Below are 20,224 nucleotides of genomic sequence, written 5' to 3'. Positions count from 1 at the left end.
GTAAGTATTTTAATTTACCTTTCTTAAAAATATGAGCAAACAAATGCCCAAATTCTCACCCATGCATGTGAAATAAAATGAATCAATTTCATGTTTTAACGGAAATAAACATATTTTTGTTGTTATTGTTATTGTTCTTGTTCTGGGAATTATACTTTCATATACTTTAATGTTTCATCCTCATTAAATATGTTTCAAATTCTGGTTAGTGATTAACTTATTTATCACAAATAGAATTTGAGATTTCTTTTAATACATGTATAGTATTTTTGGTAGCTGCCGGAAACTCTAAAACTTGTTATTCAGGAAGTATGTTTAATAGGACTTTCTTCTCTGAGTATAACTAAGAAGATTTTACTGTTTTCATGTGTATTGTCCAGGCTTTTTTTGGTATGGAGGATCGAACTCGTGACCTTGTGCTTGCGAGGCAGTCAGTGAAACCACTGAGCTAAATCCCCAGCCCTATTGTCCAGTTTTTTAAAAAAGATACTTATGTTTTTAGTAATACATTATCCTAAAAGTTTCTTGTTTGTCTCTAAGATTGGGATAGCTCTTTAATGATTAGAAATAGCTAGGAGAATTATACCACTGTAGTCTGTGATGGGAAATTGGGAAAAACTTATAGAACAAAGAAATAGTATTTATCTGTAATTTAAATAACTGAACATTTTGAATTTTAAGTAGGAAATATAGTGTACATTTAATTGCACCATTTCAGGGTTAGAAAAGCGTTTTGCATGTGTATGTAATTTATAGGTCTATTGTTTCCTTCCTAACACAAATAACAAAATAATATGGTAGAGGTAAATTGATGTTTGATATAAGAATATACCCCAAACAGGGGTATACTAGTACAGTGTGTTCTGTTGTTCATTCCATTAGGAGATGTAGAAGATAAAGATCTATGGATGATGCAACACGGAGAATTTTTTCAAAATTAAAATTAGGTTTCACTATTCATCTCTTCCTACTTTCTATGACTCTCTCTCTGAATGATTATTGATATGCGCACAATTTGAGTTATTCTTCTATTCTAGGAATTAATTTATTTTTTAAAATTTATCTGAGAATTGATAACCTTACAAGAAAGCCATAGATAAAATTTTTAAAACTGCTTTTTGGATATTTAAAGTTTATTTTCATTTGAAATTGTTTAATCCATTGTTGTAGGGAGAGTAAATAAAAATGAATTTTTATCTATTAGAATAATTTGTGCATATTAGTATATTATGATTCTAAACTTCTGTGAAATTTTTAATGAAAATTATAAATGTTAAGCCAGAGTAGCCACTGCAGAATTTTACCATTTGACTCTTTTTCTTTCATTTTCTTTTTTTGGTTTTTATTTGAGATAGGGTCTCTCTATGTAATTCAGTCTGGCCTTAAACTCACTATTGTCCTTCGGGCTGGCATTGAACTTTTGGCAGTTCTCCTGGTTCAGCCTCATGAGTGCTAGGATTATAGGTGTGTCTTGCAATGGCTAGCTCTATTTAAATCTTTAAAAAATTTTTTTGAAACAAGACCTTGCTGTGTAGTTTAGGCTGGCCTTGAACTCATGGCTATCCTTATGCCTTAGCCTCCGACATGCTGAGATTACAGGTGTGCAGCACAATTCCTAGCCTCCATTTGAATCTTTAGAAAGTAAATTTTGCCTATCAATTATGTAGTAGATTTTTAAATAATGTAATGGGACGATGAGTTCTAAGTTTAGTAGAGTTTTCTGGGAAATAGAGATATAGGTAGTATATTTGCATGTGATAATTTTAGGCCAGTGAATTTTTTTTCAGTGAAGAATTTCATTTTTCTTGGTAATTTAAAACCAACCAAAATTTTAAGTCATGTTTTGTTAAAATAAACATACAGAAATATTGAAAGTAATTTTCTATGAGTAAATATATTGGTACTTTTGACTTTCTTATTTTTTAATTTCTTCACTGAATGTGAAAGTTTTTATTTATAAACACCTTTTACCCCCATCCTTGAAGTGTGATTTTTCCTGTCACCTGATAATTATAGTTACACCACAGCACTCCCACCCTGACCCCAGTGCTTTTGATTGAACTGAGGGAATTTACACTGAACTATATCCTCAGCCCTATTTTATGTATTTTTATTTTGAGAGAGTCACAATAAATGGTTGACTTGTCCAGGTTGCTCTCGAACTTTCAATTTTCCTGCTAGAGCCTACCAAGGTGCTGAGACTATAGGTGTGCAAAGTGATGTCCAGTTTACATTTTCTTAGAATTGCTAAATAAAAAAATCATTGGCAGTTAATGAAATAGTTTTTGTGCTTTGTTTTGTAAACATGATTTTTCCTTTAATTTTTATTCTTATGAGTTATGTTGATCCTAAAAAATAAATATAAATCCTCAACAAAATACCAGGAAAAATCATACTGGCAACAGAAAAGAAATACAAGAACACAGAAAATTAGAAATATTAGAATACACAAAATCAGTCATACATCAGAGTATCATAAATCATGAACAAATAGCATTTTTCCAGGAGCTATAACATAAAACAATGAGTAGGTATGATATATAGTGCATGAACAGAGTGGACAAAAGTATATGACAAACAGATGTAGAAGAAACCGTGATAAAATTTAGTACTTTTTGATGTGAAAGTCTTAACAAATTAGTATGGGAAGAATGTATCTCAGTACAATTAAAGCTATCTTTCACAATCCCACAATTAACATTATACTTACTTAGGAAAAACTGAATGTTTTCCCTTTAACAGCAGCAACAAGAAAAGGGTGTCCAGTGTCACTACCTCTCATGTATTTTACTGGAAATTTTAGAGTAATTAGGAAGATAAGGATGAACCATCCTTAGTGGAAGTGAGATTGTTTACAGAAGACACAATTTATAAGTAGAAAATCTTAGACTTTTAGGCCACATCAAAGAAAACCCTGCTAGCAGTAATAAACTCTGTAAACTTGTAGGACACAAAATCATCTTTAAAAAACCCAGTGGCATTTCCATATACTATTAATAAAACATCCCCAAAGCAATTAAGAAGACAGCTCTATTATGACCATATTGAATAATAAAAAACTTGGAAGTAAATTTAGTTGAAGAGTCCTAGGGCAGAGAAGCTCAGCTGGTGTCAGCATCTGGAAGGAAGCTCCCCACCTCCAATCCCAGGCTCCTAGGGCAGTGAAGCTTAGCCGGCCCCAGCACCTGGAAGGAAGCTCCCCACCTCCAATCCCAGGCTCCTAGGTCAGAGAGGGTGAGCTGGTCCCAGCACCCAGAAGGAAGCTCCCCCGCTGCCATCCCAAGCTCCTAGGACAGAGAAGCTGAGCCAGTCCCAGCACCTGGAAGGAAGCTCCCCCACTGCCATCACAAGCTCCTAGGACAGAGAAGCTGAGCCAGTCCCAGCACCCGGAAGGAAGCTCCCCCACTGCCATCACAAGCTCCTAGGACAGAGAAGCTGAGCCAGTCCCAGCACCTGGAAGGAAGCTCCCCCACTGCCATCCCAAGCTCCTAGGGCAGAGAAGGTGAAGCACCCCGCCCCAGGGAAATGAGAAGACACATAAACAAGCCTCCCAAACAGATTTCCAGATCACCTACAGCAACCCCAAAGGGAAATGAGATGGAACACCCTGATACTCAACCACCTGGACTCTGAACTGGCACCAAAAGAGGATCTGGGATAAATGAAATCAGAAATAATTACTTAGATAAGAGCAAAGATTTTGCTCATGGTGCAAGACATGATTAATAAATCTAGAGAGGACACAGATAAAAAAATAGAGGATCTGAGGAACATGATGGAATCCCAACATAGGAAACAAATGAAATCCATAAAACAGATACAAACAGATTTCCAAGAGATTAAAACCTCCACTGAAAGTCTGTGCAGCAGAATGAACCAGTGTGGGGACAGAATTTCACATATAGAAGATAAGATTGCAATTAGTGAGGAGGAAAAGAAAAATTGCTTTAAAATTGTAAGGGACCATGAGAAATCAATCCAGCAGCTGCTAGATGATGCAAAGAAGAATAACATAAGACTGATTGGAGTTAATGAAGAAAGAGGAGAGAGTGCAGATGACATAAAAAAACTGTTCACAGAAGTGATGGCAAAAAACTTCCCAAGGAGGGAAAAAGAACTTGACATACAGGTAAGTGAGGCATATAGGACTCCAGCTAACCTTAATAAAAAAAAAAATCTATACATAGGCATATGATAGTTAGGATTCCAGAAATCCAACAGAAGAATAAAATTCTACAAGCAGTGAGAGAAAAGAAACAAAACACATACAAAGGAAAGCCCATCAGAATCACAGCGGACTTCTCAATGCAAACCCTCAAGGCAAGAAGAGCTTGGAGTGATGTATTTCAAGCCCTAAAGGAAAACAGCATCCAACCCAGATTGATGTACCCTGTAAAACTATCTTTCAAAATTGATGGAGAAGTAAGATACTTTCATGATAAACAGCACCTCAGGAACTTCATGAATTCCAAACTGGCACTCCAAAAAATTTTAGACAATACCCTAGGAAAAGACAATGAGAATCACAACCCCAGGAAACCCAGCAGATTGAATCCATTGACGTGACAAATTAAACACAAAGGGGGAGAATCCAACAAAAAGAAAAAGTCATGATAAGGCTTTTAAAACTTTTGACTTCATCTCCCTAATGAGTGTATAAGTCAATCTTATTATTGTACTGATTAGTATTTTTCTCATTCTAGAATTGCACACCATTCCTTGTGCTATACTGGCTATTTATCATCTTCTTATGTCTACATTTTAATTGGGTTGTCTATTAATGAGTTCTAAGAATTCTTTATATATTCTGCTCGTAGGTTATATACATTGTAAATATGGTCTGTTTAAGGACTACTTCTCATTTTAATGATGTCATTTAAAGTTCTAAATTTTGATGGAATCTCATTTATCAATTTTTTTTCTTTTATACGTCATGTTTTTTGTATCCTAGGTCTTGCCTACCCTGAATTCATAAACATTTTCCCTTATAATTTCTTCTTAAAGTTTTATACTTTTAGGCTTTCTTATTTAGGTTCATAGATCCCTTCAAGTTATTTTCATGTATGGAAAAAAAGGGTTGAGGTTAATTTTTTATATACAGATACCAGGTGTTCTAGTGCCATTTGCTGAAGACACTGTCTCTTCCTCGGCTCTTAAATCGAGTTTATATTCTATAAAATGCTAATGTTAAATAATCTTTCAAAACTCAGTGGACCATATATGTGTGGTTCTATTTCTAGATTTTCTGTTTTATTCCAAAGATGTATATGTCTTTCCTTACACCAACACTGCCTTGATTACTGTAGCTTTAGAAGAGATCTTAAAATTGGGTGCTGAACGTCTTCCAACACTGTTTTTGTTTTTTTGGTTTTTTTAGCTATTCTGGGTCGTTTGTACTCCTACATAACTTTTAAATTTCAATATCCAATTCTTCATTTATCTCAAGTATACACAGACCTGAATTTTTACATATACCTTGTGTTTTCTAATCCTGCTAAATTCAAGTACAAGTTCTAGGGGCTCCTAGAGATTTCTTAGTATTTTCTGTGTAGATGATCATTTCACCTACATGTAAAGATTTTGCTTCTGCCGTGCCAATCCTATCCTAGTTGTGTCATTTTATTGCCAGACTATTTTGATTTAGACCTATGTTTCAGAGTCTAATGGACAGATGAAGAGTAGGCATATATGCCCTTGTTCCCTACTTTAGGGAGAAAGCTTTGTATCATCTCCGTTCATAGAAGGAGGTTTTTTTGGAAGTATGGAGTACATGTTTTTGATCTGTTGAGAAAGTTCTGTTCTACTTCTAGTCTCCTGATAGCTTTTTAGCATGAACAGCTATAGAATTTAGTCCAATACTCTTTCTCCAACTAGTGACAGGATCATGTGGCTTTCTCCTTTCCACTGTTAAAGTGATGACTTTTGGGGGTGGATCTTCCAATGCTGAACCAACACTGCAATCCCTATAATAAAACCACTTTCTACATACTGCCTGATCTGACTTCTAAGAGTTTGTTTTGTTAAACAAATTTCTATCTGTGTTCATACTTTTTTCTTCTATTATCTTTATCCAGTTTTAGGATTAGCACAATGTTGAGTTCCTAAAATGAGGGGAGAAATGTTCCTTTTTTGTTGTGCTTTAAATGTTTGACATAATTTTTCAGTTAAAATGTGTACGAGCCTGTTGTTGTCATATAGGTAGGTTTTCAAGCTAGGAAAATACTTTCTTTAATAGGTGCTATTCAAATTTTATATTTCCTCCAGAGTTAGTTTCATTAATTTGTCTTCTAAGTTCTTAGAAGTTGTCAAATTTTATTTCAAAAAAGATTTTGGTAATATGCTTTTTGTATCCTTTTAAATTCTGTAAAATCTGTGGTAATGTCTCCCAGATCTTAATATTGTAATTTTAAAAATGTATAACTGATATTGTGTAACAGGAAGAAAAGGTCTAAAAGAGCAGGGGAATTTTGAGGGGTAGGGGAAGAGAAAAAAGGGAAAGGAAAAAATATGAGAAGAGGAAAAAAATGGAAACAAGATCTTTGCAAATAGGCAAGGGTGGAGGGGGTGAAGGGGGAGGGCAAGGGAAGGGGGAAAAAATAAGAACCAAGAGACTCATGTAATGGTACAAGATCCCAATGATGAATGTAACTGTATTTTATACTGAAAATGTACCAATAAAGTTAATGGGGAAAAAAAAATTTACTTGAAGAGCTGTACACTATAGATTTTTACACTTATAAAACTTGGAAGAAATTGAATTGGAATTAAATGAAAAGAATATCTGGAAAAAATGAAATCAGAAATAATTTCTCAGATAATAACAGATTGTCCTCATAGTGCAAGATATGATTAATTTAGGGCAGACACAGATAAAAACTAGAGAAGCTGAGGAACATGATGGAATCCCAACATAAGAAAAAAATGGAATCCATAAAACAGGTGCAGACAGATTTCCAGAAGATTAAAAACTCCATCGAAAATCTACGCAGTGGAATGAGCCAATGTGAGGACAGAATTTCAGATATAGAAGATAAGATTGCAATTAGTGACCAGGAAAAGAAAAATTTCTTAAAAATAGTGAGGGACCATGAGAAATCAATGCAGCACCTGCTAGATGATGCAAAGAAGTATAACTGAAGGCTCATTAGGGTCAATGAAGAAACAGGAGAGAATGAAGGTGAAATTAAAAAACTCTTAACAGAAGCAGAAACCTTCCCAAGCAAGTGAAAAGAACTTGACTTACAGAAAAGTGAGGCATATAGAACACCAACTAGCCATGTTCAAAAAAACAATCTACACATAGGCATGTAATAGTTAAGATTCCCGTAACCAAACTGAAAAACAAAATTCTACAAGCAGAGAAAAGAAACAAATCACATACAAAGGAAAGCCCATCAGAATCACAGCAGACTTCTCAATGTAAACCTCAGGCAAGAAGAGCTTGCAGTAACATATTTCAAGCCCTAAAGGAAAACAACCTCCAACCCAGATTGATGTAACCTGCAAAACTATGTTTCAAATTGATGGAGAAATGAGATACTTCAACAAACAGCAGATAAGGAACTTCATGTATATCATATGGAGAATTTATGACTACCAGCACTTCAGAAAATTTTAGACAATATCCTAGGAAAAGACAGAGGATCACAACCACAGGAAGCCCAGCAGAATGAATTCATTGTGCACCATCTCAAATTAAAGGAGGAAAATCCAACAAAAAGAAAAGATCATGACAATGATAAGTCAATATGTATCAGTTATAACCATCAATATTATTGGTCTAAATTCACCAATCAAAAAAAATAGACTGGCAGAATGTGTCAAGAAGCAACATCTAACTATAGGCTGCATACAAGAAACAGACAATTTAACAACCTCATAGACTGAAAGTTAAGTAGTGGGGAACCTCAATATCCCACTGTCACAAATAGATCAACTAGACAAAAAATAAGCAATGAAATACAAGAACTCAAACTTTTGAACAAATGAAGTTAACAGTTATTTATGGAGTGCACCACCCCACAACATCAGAATATGCATTCTTTTCAGCTGCACATAGGTCATTCTCCAATATAGACCACATAGTCACTCACAGAATACGCTGAAGTAAGTGCAAAGAATTGAAGTTATTCCCTGTATATTATCAGGCCATAGTCAGATGAAATTGGAGATCAATAGCAAAAGCAACTGCAAAATTGGAAATGGAATAACACACTGCTGAATAACCAGTGGGTCACACAGCAAATTAAAGAAGAAATCACACACTTTCTAAAATTAAATGACAATGACAATACAATATACCAGAATCTGTGGAACACCATGAAAGCAGTCTTATAAGGGAAATTCATAGCAGTGAATACTTATATTAGGAAAACAGAGCGAGCCCAATTAAACAACCTGATGCTGAACCTCAAGCTTCTAGAAGAAGATCAGGACAAACCCAAAACTCATACAAAGGAGGAAATTATAAGGATCAGAGCAGAAATCAATGCAGTGGAGACTAAAGGAATGAAACAAAAAGCCAAGAGTCATTTCTTCGAGAGAATAAACTTGACAAACCCTTAGCCAACCATATCAAAAAAGGGAGAGAAAAGGGCCAAATCCAAAACATAATTAAAAACTCACCAACTAAGAAAAGCCTGTGTCCTGATGCCTTCACTGTTGAGTATTACAAGACATTTAGAGAGGAACTACCTCCACTACTATTTAAACTTTTCAACGAAATTGGAAGGGAAGCAATACTCCCAAATTCATTCCTGGAAGCAAGCATCACGTTGATCCCCAAAGCAGAGACAGACCCAACCGAAAAAGAGAACTATAGGCCAATGTCATTAATGAACCTAGATGCAGAAATCCTCAATAAGATATTGGCAAATAGAATGCAGAAGATCATCAAGAAGATCATACACCCTGCCCACGTGGGATTCATCCCAGCAAATGAATCAATGTAATACACTATTTCAATAGAGCCAAGGACAGAAAAAGCATTTGACAAAATGCAACATTCATTTATGATTGAAAACCCTACAAAAAGTTGGAATAGATGGTCTCTACCTCATTCTGATAAAAGCCATCTATGAAAAACCAACAGCCAATGTCATACTGAATGGTGAAAAACTGAAATCCTTCACACTAAACTCAGGAACAAGACAAGGTCGTCCACTATCAGCAGTCCTGTTCAATATAGTTTTGGAAATATTAGCTGTAGGAAACTGAAAGTGGTCATTGCTAGAACCTCTGTAGTAAGTCCTAGTCTCCTGCAAGCCACAGCAGCACAAGATGAATTAACTTATTATACATGAAAGATAGAAATAATGAGACTGAGAAGCTGAGCTTTGGGCCTGATCATTGCTGCTCAGGGCGACAAAGACCCCAGAAACCCAGCTTGCCACAGCTTTATTCAGAACATCAGTAGAAAGAAAATTAGTAGTTGACTCAGAGGGAGCAGTGAAGATCCTAGAATAATGAGGAAATATGCAGATGAAGATTTGGTTCCTCCCAGGATGTCTCCTGCTGCGGTGGTCTTGCCCTGGGATCATTGAAGTCTCAGTTTTGGCTGGAGGCCAAAATGGAATTATGTCTCAGAATGGTATAGCTGACCTGTAGGCAGGAGAATTAGGCCTAATCAAATGATTTTTCCCTAAAATCATTTAGCATTGCTCCTGATAATTAGCCACAGCAATTAAACAAGAGAAAGAACTAAAAGCAATAAAGATAGGAAATGAAGAAGTTAAATTGTCATTATTTGCAGATGACATGATCTTCTGTATAGAAGACCCCAGGAACTCCACCATAAGTCTTCTAGACTTCATTACCAAATTCAGTAAAGTAGCTGGATACAAGGTCAACACAAAATTCAATAGCTTTCCTTTACACAAGCAACAGACTCACTGAGAGAGAAATGGCGCAAACAATTCCTTTCACAGTAGCATCCAAAAAACCTGAAATACCTAGGAATCATCCTAACAAAAGAAATCAAAGACCTCTTCTCTGAAAACTAATACTGTGAAAAGAGAGACTGAAGATGGTATCAGAAAATGGAAAATCTTTGCTCCTGGGTAGGAAGAACCAACATAGTGAAAATGGCCATACTTTCAAAACTGCTATATAGATTCAATGCAATCCCAATTGAAATTCCAGCAGCATACTTCACGGGCCTTGAGAAAACAGTCCAAAAATTCATTTGGAACAAGAAGAGACCCAGAAGAGCAAAAGGATTTTTAGGCAACAGAGACATGGCAGGGGGTATCACAACCCCCAACTTGAAATTATACTACAAAGCTACTGTGATAAAAAACAGTATGGAGGGCTGGGGATTTAGCTCAGTAGTTCTGCTGTCTGCCTGGCAAGTGCAAGGACCAGAGTTCGATCCCTGGTACCCAGAAAACAAAAACAAAAAAATCCAACAAAAACAACCAGTATGGAACAGGCAAAGAAACAGACCTGAGGAACGATGGAACAGATTAGAAGATGCAGAAACAACTCCAGACCCACTCAGCCATCTCATCTTTGACAGAGGAGCCAAACACCCTCACTGGAGGAAAGATAGCCTCTTTAATAAATGGTGCTGGAAAAACTGGGTTTCTGCTTGCCAAAGATAAAATCGACATGAATTAAAGATCTAAATATTAAACAGAAATGCAAAGGGGCGGCGATTTAGCTCAGTGGTGCCACCTTTTGCCTCGCAAGTGCAAGGTACCAAGTGCAATCTGGAGTACCAAAAAATAAAAACCAGAAATGCTGAATTGGCTGGAACAGAGGTTAGGGAGAACTCGTGACATTGATGTAGGAAAAGATATTATGGACAAAACCTCAGTTGACCCTGAACTAGCACAAACAATCAACAAGTCGGATCTCTTCTTACTAAAAAGCTTCTTCACAGCAAGAGAAACCACCAACAGTATGAAGAGGCTACCCACACTGTGGGAAAATTTTTATCATCTGTCCCTCAGACAAAGGTCTACTATCTAGAATCTATAAAGAACTTACAAAAAGAATCTATAAAATTTAAAGAAACAATCCAAAAATGGGCATCTGAAATTAACAGACATTTCTCAGACAAAGAAGAAGTAGCAAATAAACATGAAAAAATGTTCAACATTACTGGTCATTTGAAAGATGCAAATGAAAACAACACTGGAATTCCACCTCACCCCAGAAAGAATGGCTACTATCAAGAAATCATTAACAAATGCTGGTCGGGGTGTGGGGAGAAAGGAACCCTTCTCCATTGTTGGTATGAGTGCAGACTGGTGCAACCACTGTGGAAATCAGTATGGAGATATCTCAGAGAACTAGAACTGGAAGTCCCATTTGACCCAGCTCTTCCCCTCCTGGGTATCTTCCCAAAAGAATTAAAAGGATCATACCACTGATATATGTGCACCCATGTTTATAGCAGCACTGTAATAGGTAAAAGTTAGAAACAGGCCAATTGCCCATCAACTGGAGAGGTGGAGAAAGAAAATGTATTTTCTTTTATAACATGGAGTATTAGCCGTAAAGAATGATGAATCAGACATTTATAGCTAAATGAATGTACATTGTGATGTTACATCATGTCTTAAGTGACATAAATAGGACACGTGTAAATACTGAATAGTTTCCCTAGTGTGAGAAACTCATTGTAAATAAGGACTAAAAGGTATAGGAAGAAGGTGGCGAAGGGGAAGGGGAAGTAAGAAGGGTAGGAGAAAGGAAAGAAAGGTTTGGAATTAATATGAGAATGAAAAAAAGGAAACAATGTCTTTATAAACAGAGAGGGGTGGATGGCTTGAAGGGAGAGCCAGGGGTATGGGGGAAAAATAAGTACCAAGAGAGATTACATAAAGATGCAGATTTCCAAAGATGTATGTCATTATATTTTATACCTAAAATGTACAACTAGCTCTTTTTTGCTTCCTGGGCATCTTGGCTGCTGCTTTTGGTTGGGGGCTATCCCACACCTGTGGTAGGAAGATGGTGGCCGCAAAGAAGACGAAAAAAATCTCTGGAGTCCATCAACTCTAGACTCCAACTTGTTATGAAAAGTGGAAAGTACATAGTGGGGTACAAGCAGACACTGAAGATGATCAGACCTGGGAAAGTGAAATTGGTCATCGCCAGCAACTGCCTGGCTTTGAGGAAATCTGAAATAGGGTACTATGCCATGTTGGCCAAAACTGGTGTCCATTACTACAGTGGCAATAATACTGAACTGCGCACAGCATGTCGAAAATGAGTATGCATACTAGCGATCATTGACCCAGGTGATTCTGATATCATTAGAAGCATGCCAGAACAAACTGGTGAAAAATAAACGATGCAAAATTTTTCATTAATAAAAAAATGTACAACTAAAGTTAATAAAAAGAGAATGTCTGAATGGAGTACTACTCAGCATCAAAAACAAGAAATTGGAGGCATTTACTGCTAAATGGATGCACATTGAGGTGATACTCCTAAGTGAAATAAACAGGACACATGTGTAAATACCGAATAGTTTCTCTAGTGTGAGAAACTGAAAGTGTAAATAAGGATTAAAAGATATAATAGATAATGTGAAATAGAAAGAAAAGGGGCAAAGGGGAAGTGGAAGGGGTAGGGGAAAGGAAAGAAGGGAATGGAATTAATATGAGAAAATGGAAAAATGGAAACAAAGTCTTTGTAAATAGGGAGGGATGGAGGTGTTGAAGGGAGGGTAGAGGAAGAGGGAAAAAATAAGAACCAAGAGAGTATGTAAAGGTGTGTATCACCAGTGATGAATGCCATTATATTGTACACTTAAATGTACCAGTAAAAGGGTATACAAAAAAAAATGTCTGTATAAAAGAATTTTCTTAAGTTGCTGGCCCAATAAAAAGATATTATTATGTTTTGAAAGTTTTTCTCTTGTGGTACAAGTAGATGTTTTATAACAAGCCTTTACTATCATGTGCCTAGTTTGACCAACTTAAGCCATTTTAAAAAATGACTAAAATTGTTTCTTCATCTCTTTTAACTTTTAAGCATCAACTATTAGGAATTATAGCTATTTAGCATTATCTGTAGTACCAGCAGTATTGGATAGATTTCATTTATGTAAACATATGAAAAATTCTAAGTTAAGGAAAACCAAATCCTATTTTGTTGTTTTTTTTTTTTAATTCCAAGTCCTTTCTGTTGTGGAAAATTTCACATCATGAATAAATGTCCTTATTCTTTTAATTAATGACAACTGAGCATAAAGGTATTATAGGAAACATTTTAAAAATAGAATTTCAACATTTAGATGAATTAATAATGTAGAAATTTTGTAAAAAGTATTCCTTCACTCAGTTTTTCTTTCTAAACAAATGTTCAGTGATATTGTCAAGAAAATAGAGAATAAATGTGTTTATTCAAAATTTCAAATGATGGAGATTAGGTCTAAAATCATGGAAATATTTTTATATGAAAATGGTGATACTGTGAGGACAAAGATAGGCATCCTAAGAAATGTGCTGCAACATTTGAAAAAGATTAACTGTATTTCACAAGATGCATAAGATTTATTTCAAATATGTTATAAGTTAAGTCTGGGATATATGTTATGTCTCTGATTAAAAATAAGAGTATTGATGTCTCCAAATAAGATTGTAAGATTTTTTTTCCTTTTTAGTTTCGTCTTGACTTACATTTTGGGACTTAGGTTTCACATATAATGTTTCTAATTTTTATTCATGAGTCAACCTGTGATGTTCCTTTTATCTTTTTTGACATCAATTTGATTTTTTCTTTTTTCTCTTTTCTCTTTTATTCAGTGCTGGTAATTGAACCCAGAGTCTAACACAACTTACCCAAGCATGTTACTGCTGAGCTGTACCTCCAGGCCTAGCTTAATAATGTACCTATTCTACCTGTCTTTTGGTTACTATTAATGTAGAGTGCATTTTTTCTTTTATTTTCTATCTTTTCTGTGTCTTGTATCTAAATTGTCTTTTCTGGACAGCAGAAAATTGAACTTGTTTGTATGCATTTTGCCAGTTCTGCTTTGATTGGAACATTTAGTTCATTTACATTAAAAATAATGAAGAATATCCTTTTGTGTGCCCTCTCTGCTTTCTTCCTTATTATTCTCTCCTGGTTTTATTTGTGCTCGATATTTTTGAAGTGCATTAATTTGATTCTATCCTTATTTTCTTTTGATGTTTTTAAAAAAAATTTTATGTTATTTTTTTGTTTTTTTGAGACAGGTTTTTATTGCATAGTTCAGGGTGGCCTTGAACTCATGGAGATCTTCCTCTGTCATCCTGTTAAGTGCTGGGAGTATAGGGGTGTGCCACCATATCTGCCTCTTAATGTTTATTTTTACCATAGGTTTTACTTTATCTTCTATTTGTAACAGTTGGAACATATACAAATATGCATATATGCTTACTGAATAAGCAACATGCAAAGTAGTAATGTTCAAAATAAGTAACATGGAAAATAGCTTCTGTGTAGATGTGTTCTTTTTATTGTAACTGTTACAAAATATTGTCTATATATTGTATATCTACTAGCATGTTTATAAGGATTATTTTTAACATGTATATCTTCAATTATGTAAAGGGAAAATATCTAAAAAATTGTTAATTCCAGCTTTTTAAATGTACCTGTTTATTACTGTTATCAGGCTCTTATTTCTTTAGTGTTTGAATTACTGTATAATGCCCTTTAATTTCAGCCCCCAAAATTCCCTATTACTGTTTCTTGAAGGCCAGCTACACACTGGGCATCTTGAAATTTCAAAATTTCTCCCCCATTCCTAAAGAATACTTTGGTCTTATGTTGATGATCCTTGTCTTTCTTTGCCTCTCTCACTCTGTCTCGCTCCCGCCCTCCCTCCCTCCCTCTCTCCCTTCCTTCCTTCTTTTCTTTTCTTTCTTTCTTCAGGGTCTGTGGTCTCATATTCTTTGCCGTCCTCCTGCTTCCAGCTACTGACAGCTAGGATTACAGGTGTGCACCACAGCACTACGCCTTGTTGTGTTTTTGTTTTAATTTTACTTTCATCAGTTTAAATATGACACCTTATTTTTCTTGTCTTCACAGTTTGCAGTGAGCACTATTGCTTTCAACATTCTCTTTGTTCTTAATGTGTCTTGAGGTTGCTTTGTTCTTAATCCTCTTTGATTGTTAAGCTTTTTGAATATAGTAATTCACATTTTATCAAATTTGTTACTTTTTGTCATTTCTTTAAGAATGCTTCCAGTTTTGCTTCTCTCCTTTCATTTTGAAATTTCTGTTGTACTTGAGTTTTTTAGTGGTTTGTTAGTACCTTTTACTTTTTCTCCATCTTTTTATTTTCTATTTAAATGTTTTAAACTTAACTGCTTGAGTTAATTTGACTTGAATTTTCAAGCTTTCTGATTCATCTCTCTGCTTATATCTGATATGACTTTCATTTCTTACATTGTAAAGGTCTATTTCTATATTTCTTTCCTGTAGATTTTCATTCTTTCCTGACTTTGTTCATTTATAATTTCCAGTTTTCTTCTACTTTTCTTCCTGTGGTTAGTTTTTTTTCCCAAACCTATTTAGATAGTTGTTGGAAAAGCTTTCCTCTAGTAGGTATAACTTTGTACTTCCACTGAGATAATTTCTTTTATTTTGTTTTATTAACTAATTAGACTACTTTACTTATTTTATTGGTGCATATAGAAATATAGAATGGTGAGGCTTGTTAAAGAAATTAGTACATACACTTAACATATCTTGATAATATCTATTACATTATCCCCTTTTACCTTTTTCCCTCCCACTGATCCCCTTGTGTTTTTCCAAAACTATCACCTGGTTTCCTATAATATTAATTTTTTTACTCATAGAGGAGAAAACATGACACCTAACTTTTTGAATCCTGCTTATTTCACTGAAATCCCTAGTTCCATCCATTTTGCTGCAGTTGACATGTTGCCATTCTTTGTTAGAATAACACATGTACATATAAAGTCATATCACTTTTTTATTCATTCATCTGTTGATAGGCATCTAGGCAGTTTCTGCAGCTTAACTCTTTCAAATTGTGGCACTATAAACGTGTATACATATAGCAAGATGTCTTTTATTTCTTTGTGAGCATACCCAGGAGTGATGTAGTTGGAACAAATGATATTTCTGTTTTTCTTTCATTCTTTCTGTTTTTTTCTGTTTGTTTTGCTGTGTAGTTCAAGATGGCCTTGTTCCCTGTGTATCCTATCCTAGGCTGGTCTGGAACTCCTGGTGATCCTTCTGTTTTAGTTTCCCGTGAGCTGGGATTACAGGTGTGTGCCACTACACCTTGCTTGTTCATTTTTTGAGTAATCCCATAGTGATTACACTAGTGCGCATTCCCTCCAACAATATGATGATAATCATATCAACTGAAGTGAGCCAGAACCTCAAAATAATTTTAGTTTGCATTTTGCTAATGGTTGAACATGTTGATCATTTATTTCTGAATTTAACACTCACTCGTATGACTTCTTGTGAGAAATATCTGTTCTGTTCATTTGCCTACTTCATTAGGTTATTGTTTTGGAGGAATTAATTTTTGAGTTCCTTATATTTTCTAGATATTAATCTTCTATCAAACAAGTAGCTAGGAATGATTTTCTTTCATTCTCTTGGTTGTCTCCTTGCTGTTGATTGTTTTATTGCTGTGCTGAAGCTATTTATGTTGATGTAATCTCTTTTGTTGACTCAATATTCTGTGCTTTTGGAGTCCTACTCAAAAAAGTCTTTGACTGTAACGGATTGCTTTGTTCATTATGGATCTTTTCTGATTTCATACGAATTTTAAAATTTTTTGTCTAATTCTTTGAATTATGATGGTCTTTTAATAGGAACTGCATTGAATCTGTAGATTGCTTTCAGTATCATGGCCAGTTTTACAAGTGTTGTCACAGTTATTTTCCAGCAGTTACAGAGCTTCTGGTTTTATATCTATGTCTTTCATCTAAAGGTAGAATAGGAAAGGTAGGATATAATTTAAGTCTTCTGCCTGTGACCAGTTTTCCGAGCATCATATATTAAAAAGGCTATCTTTTCTCTAACATGTGCTTTTGGCCCCCTTGTCAAAAATGACATGGCTGTGGGTTTGTTTCTGTTTCTCTTTCTTGGTCTACATGTCTTGTTCTCTTGGTTCACATGTGTGTATGTATTTTTTGTGCCAGTAACATGTTGTTGTTTCTATGGCTTTGTAGTATTTTTTAAAATTGGATATTGTGATACTGGCCTCATTACTTTTTGTTTTCCCCAATTCCGTTGCTTTATCCATTGTGGATATTTTCTTATTTCATATGAATGTTTTAATTTTTTTCTAGTTATTTGAAGTATGATCTTGGTCTTTTAAAAGGGATTGCATTGAATCTGTAGATCACTTTTTAACATGGCCAGCTTTACAGCATTAATTTTGCTACTCCATGAACAGGGAAGGATTTTCCATTTTTTGATGTCTTCTTTCATATTCTGTACAGTTTTCATTCTAGAGGTCTTTTAAATTCCTGGATAGGTTAATTCCAGGTGTTTAATATTTTATAAAGCTATTGTGAATGGGATTGTTTTCCTGATTTTTTTCTTGGTGAGCTCATTATTGGTGCACAGGAATACTATTATTTTTATGTGTGGTATCCTGCAACTTTGCAGAATTTGTTTATGCGATCTAGAAGTCTTCTTGGAGTTCTGTGTAAGAATTGTATCATTCATAATATCAACATATATGAAAAAGGGGATAGAGGAACCTGAGAGGGCAGGGAGGGAGAAGAAGGAGAAAGGGATTAAAAAAACAAACAAACAAGTTGTTTATAGTTTTGGTTTTTTCTTTTCGGTACCAGGGATCAAACTCAGGACTTTGCACTTGTGCAGCAGGCACTGGAACCACTGAGCTAAATCCCCAGCCCCCTAAAAAGTTGTAATATGTGCATTTAACTACACCCAAAGATAATTGTAAACTGCTTAAATTGCAAACATATACTAAATTTTTGTGGGATGGTGAATTCTGGGAATTGAACTGAGGGATTCACTCTTGCCAGGCAGATGCTGCATCACTGAACTATATTCCTCTCCCAAATTTCTTTTCTTTTGGTACCAGGTATTGAACTCAGGTCCTTGCACTTGCAAGGCAGGGGATGGAACCACTGAGCTAAATACCCGGCACATCCCAGAAATTTTAAAAAAAGAATTATATCATCTGCCGAGACAGATAACTTGACTTTCTCCTTTCCTCTTCCTATTGAGCTGACAGAAACAAAAAAAGAGAAAGAAAAAAAGAGAATAATTATCTTTCCTTTTTTGACTAAGTGAATATGGAAGAGTAGTTTGTCAATGGTGTTGACTTTAGCTGGCCATGTTCATAAACCTCTTTGTTTTTTAGTATGATGGTATGAGCCTCTTGCCTCTATCTCTGGAGGATCTCAGTCTTAGTCCTACAGCCAGGAACTAGTTATGGACTCCACAGTTAGCTCCTGCCCTTTCTTCTTTTTCTGTCCTTGGCACTCTTAGTTCCTACCTTTGCTGCTACTTGCCCGGTTCCCCTCCAATTGGCAATTTCAGGGACATCTGTGGTCAGGAAGGAGATAGTCCCAGCTAATGCCAATCTGGTAGTCTCTGTGTGACAGATGCTGTTGGTCTCAGCATCAGTTTCCAGGAAGGTGAAAATGAAATTCTAGGGCCGAGGATTTAACTCAGTGGTTCTGCCACTTGCCTTGCAAGCAAAAAGGTCCTGAGTTCAATCCTCAGTGCCAAAAAAAGAAGAGAAAAGAAAAAATAAAATGCAATTCTAGACTGCCTAGTTTACTGCTAACCCCACAGTAATCCTCTGTTTCTCTGGTTTAGGATTTCCTAGCACCTGGGGTGAGGGGTCTCTTTTCTGGGAATATCTTGGTCTCCTGCCTAAGTCCCAGTAGTGTAACCATTGTGGTAGGCAAGCATTTAGAGGGTGGGAGGCATTGCTCACTTTGCTTGTTTAGGAGAGTTTTGGGATTTCTGATGATTTCAAGTCTCTAAGCAGGTATTGGGAATAATGCTGAGGTTGAATGGCTTCTTCACTTCTTATTCTAGCTTACCATAATTCTATATTACACCATTTGACTATCTCATTCAAGATGTGTTCCTGTGGTTGGTCTCTCTTTTATCTGGTGTACCCCAGTATCTACTTGATACCACTTCTGCTAATCCACAGTGATGTCACCTCTAATCAGTACTTTTTAATGGAGTTTTAGTTTTATAGCAGAACTGAAGAAGATGCAAAGATTTCTGTTACACTTACTTCCATATTAGGCTGTTTTATAGCCCACTCATTATCAGCATTTGCAACTAGAGTGGCGCATTTGTCTTGTTAGTGAAACTACATTGTCCAGGTTAGTCATGCTTAATGTTTCACATTACGTAAGTTTGAAAATATAATCCATTGTTACAGTGCCGTGCCAAGTAGTATACTACCCTAAAAATCTGTCTTCTGGCTATACCAGTTTGTAACTGCAGTGGTTTTACTTTGTTCAATTTTATAAGAAAAGAAACTTTGACCCGGGGTTTAGCTGAGTGGTTTCACCACCTGCTGCTGCGCAAGCACAAGGACCCGAGTTCAATCACCAGTACCAAAAAAAAAAAAAAAAAAGAAAAGAAACTTTATTAGGTAGGTGAAAATGCATAATACTAGCTAAAATGTATATAGCAAAGCATCTTACATCCTCCAAGATTTGAATTGTATTTACAGGCACCATGGTTTTTTTCTTAGACCTGCATCATATGATAAGGGTAAAGCTAGTTTTGTAAGAAATTGCCAAAATGTTTTCCAAAGTGGCAGTATTTCATTTTCATCAGAAATACATGCAAAATCAGTGGTCCTCATATTTGAAAGCATTTGATATTATTGGTGTTTTGGATTTTGTCTATTCTGATAGGTGTGCAGTATTACCTCATTTTAATTTGGAGTTTCCTAATGATAGATGTGGTTGATCTTTTTATATGCTCATTTGTATGTCTTCTTTGGTGAGGTATTTGTCATGCAGTGGTCCATTTTTAAAATCAGGATGTTTGTGTTCTTACAGTTAGGTTTTATGAATTCTTTGTATCTTTTAGATTAGTCAACTGATATCTTTCACAAATATTTTGTCACTATATGGCTTATATTTTTTCTCTTGGTAGTGTCTTCTGCAGAGAATAAGTTTTAGATGTTATTAAAGCTCTTGATGCATTCTAAATTAATTTTTCTTGAAGTGTTTAACATCTGCACAGATCTTTTTGCCCATTTACTATTATAGTACCA

General features: G+C 35.4%; 1 protein-coding gene and 1 pseudogene across 12 annotated transcripts in view; both read left to right on the top strand.

The window, feature by feature from the left end:
- The window catches only part of LOC147828441 (histone demethylase UTY-like), a 258,477-nt gene that overhangs the window by 76,268 nt on the left and 161,985 nt on the right, over positions 1–20,224 (top strand). The window lies entirely within an intron of this gene.
- LOC147828442 (large ribosomal subunit protein eL30 pseudogene) lies at positions 7–13,743 on the top strand (annotated as a pseudogene). The gene has a single exon (XR_015450785.1). The product of XR_015450785.1 is annotated as a large ribosomal subunit protein eL30 pseudogene (transcript).

Source organism: Heterocephalus glaber, unplaced genomic scaffold (genome assembly GCF_053883595.1).
Source record: "Heterocephalus glaber isolate CG9 unplaced genomic scaffold, H.glaber_assembly_v1.0 deba00001072, whole genome shotgun sequence".
In the NCBI taxonomy this organism is placed as follows: domain Eukaryota; kingdom Metazoa; phylum Chordata; class Mammalia; order Rodentia; family Bathyergidae; genus Heterocephalus; species Heterocephalus glaber.
This window is presented reverse-complemented; position numbering and strand designations above follow the sequence as displayed.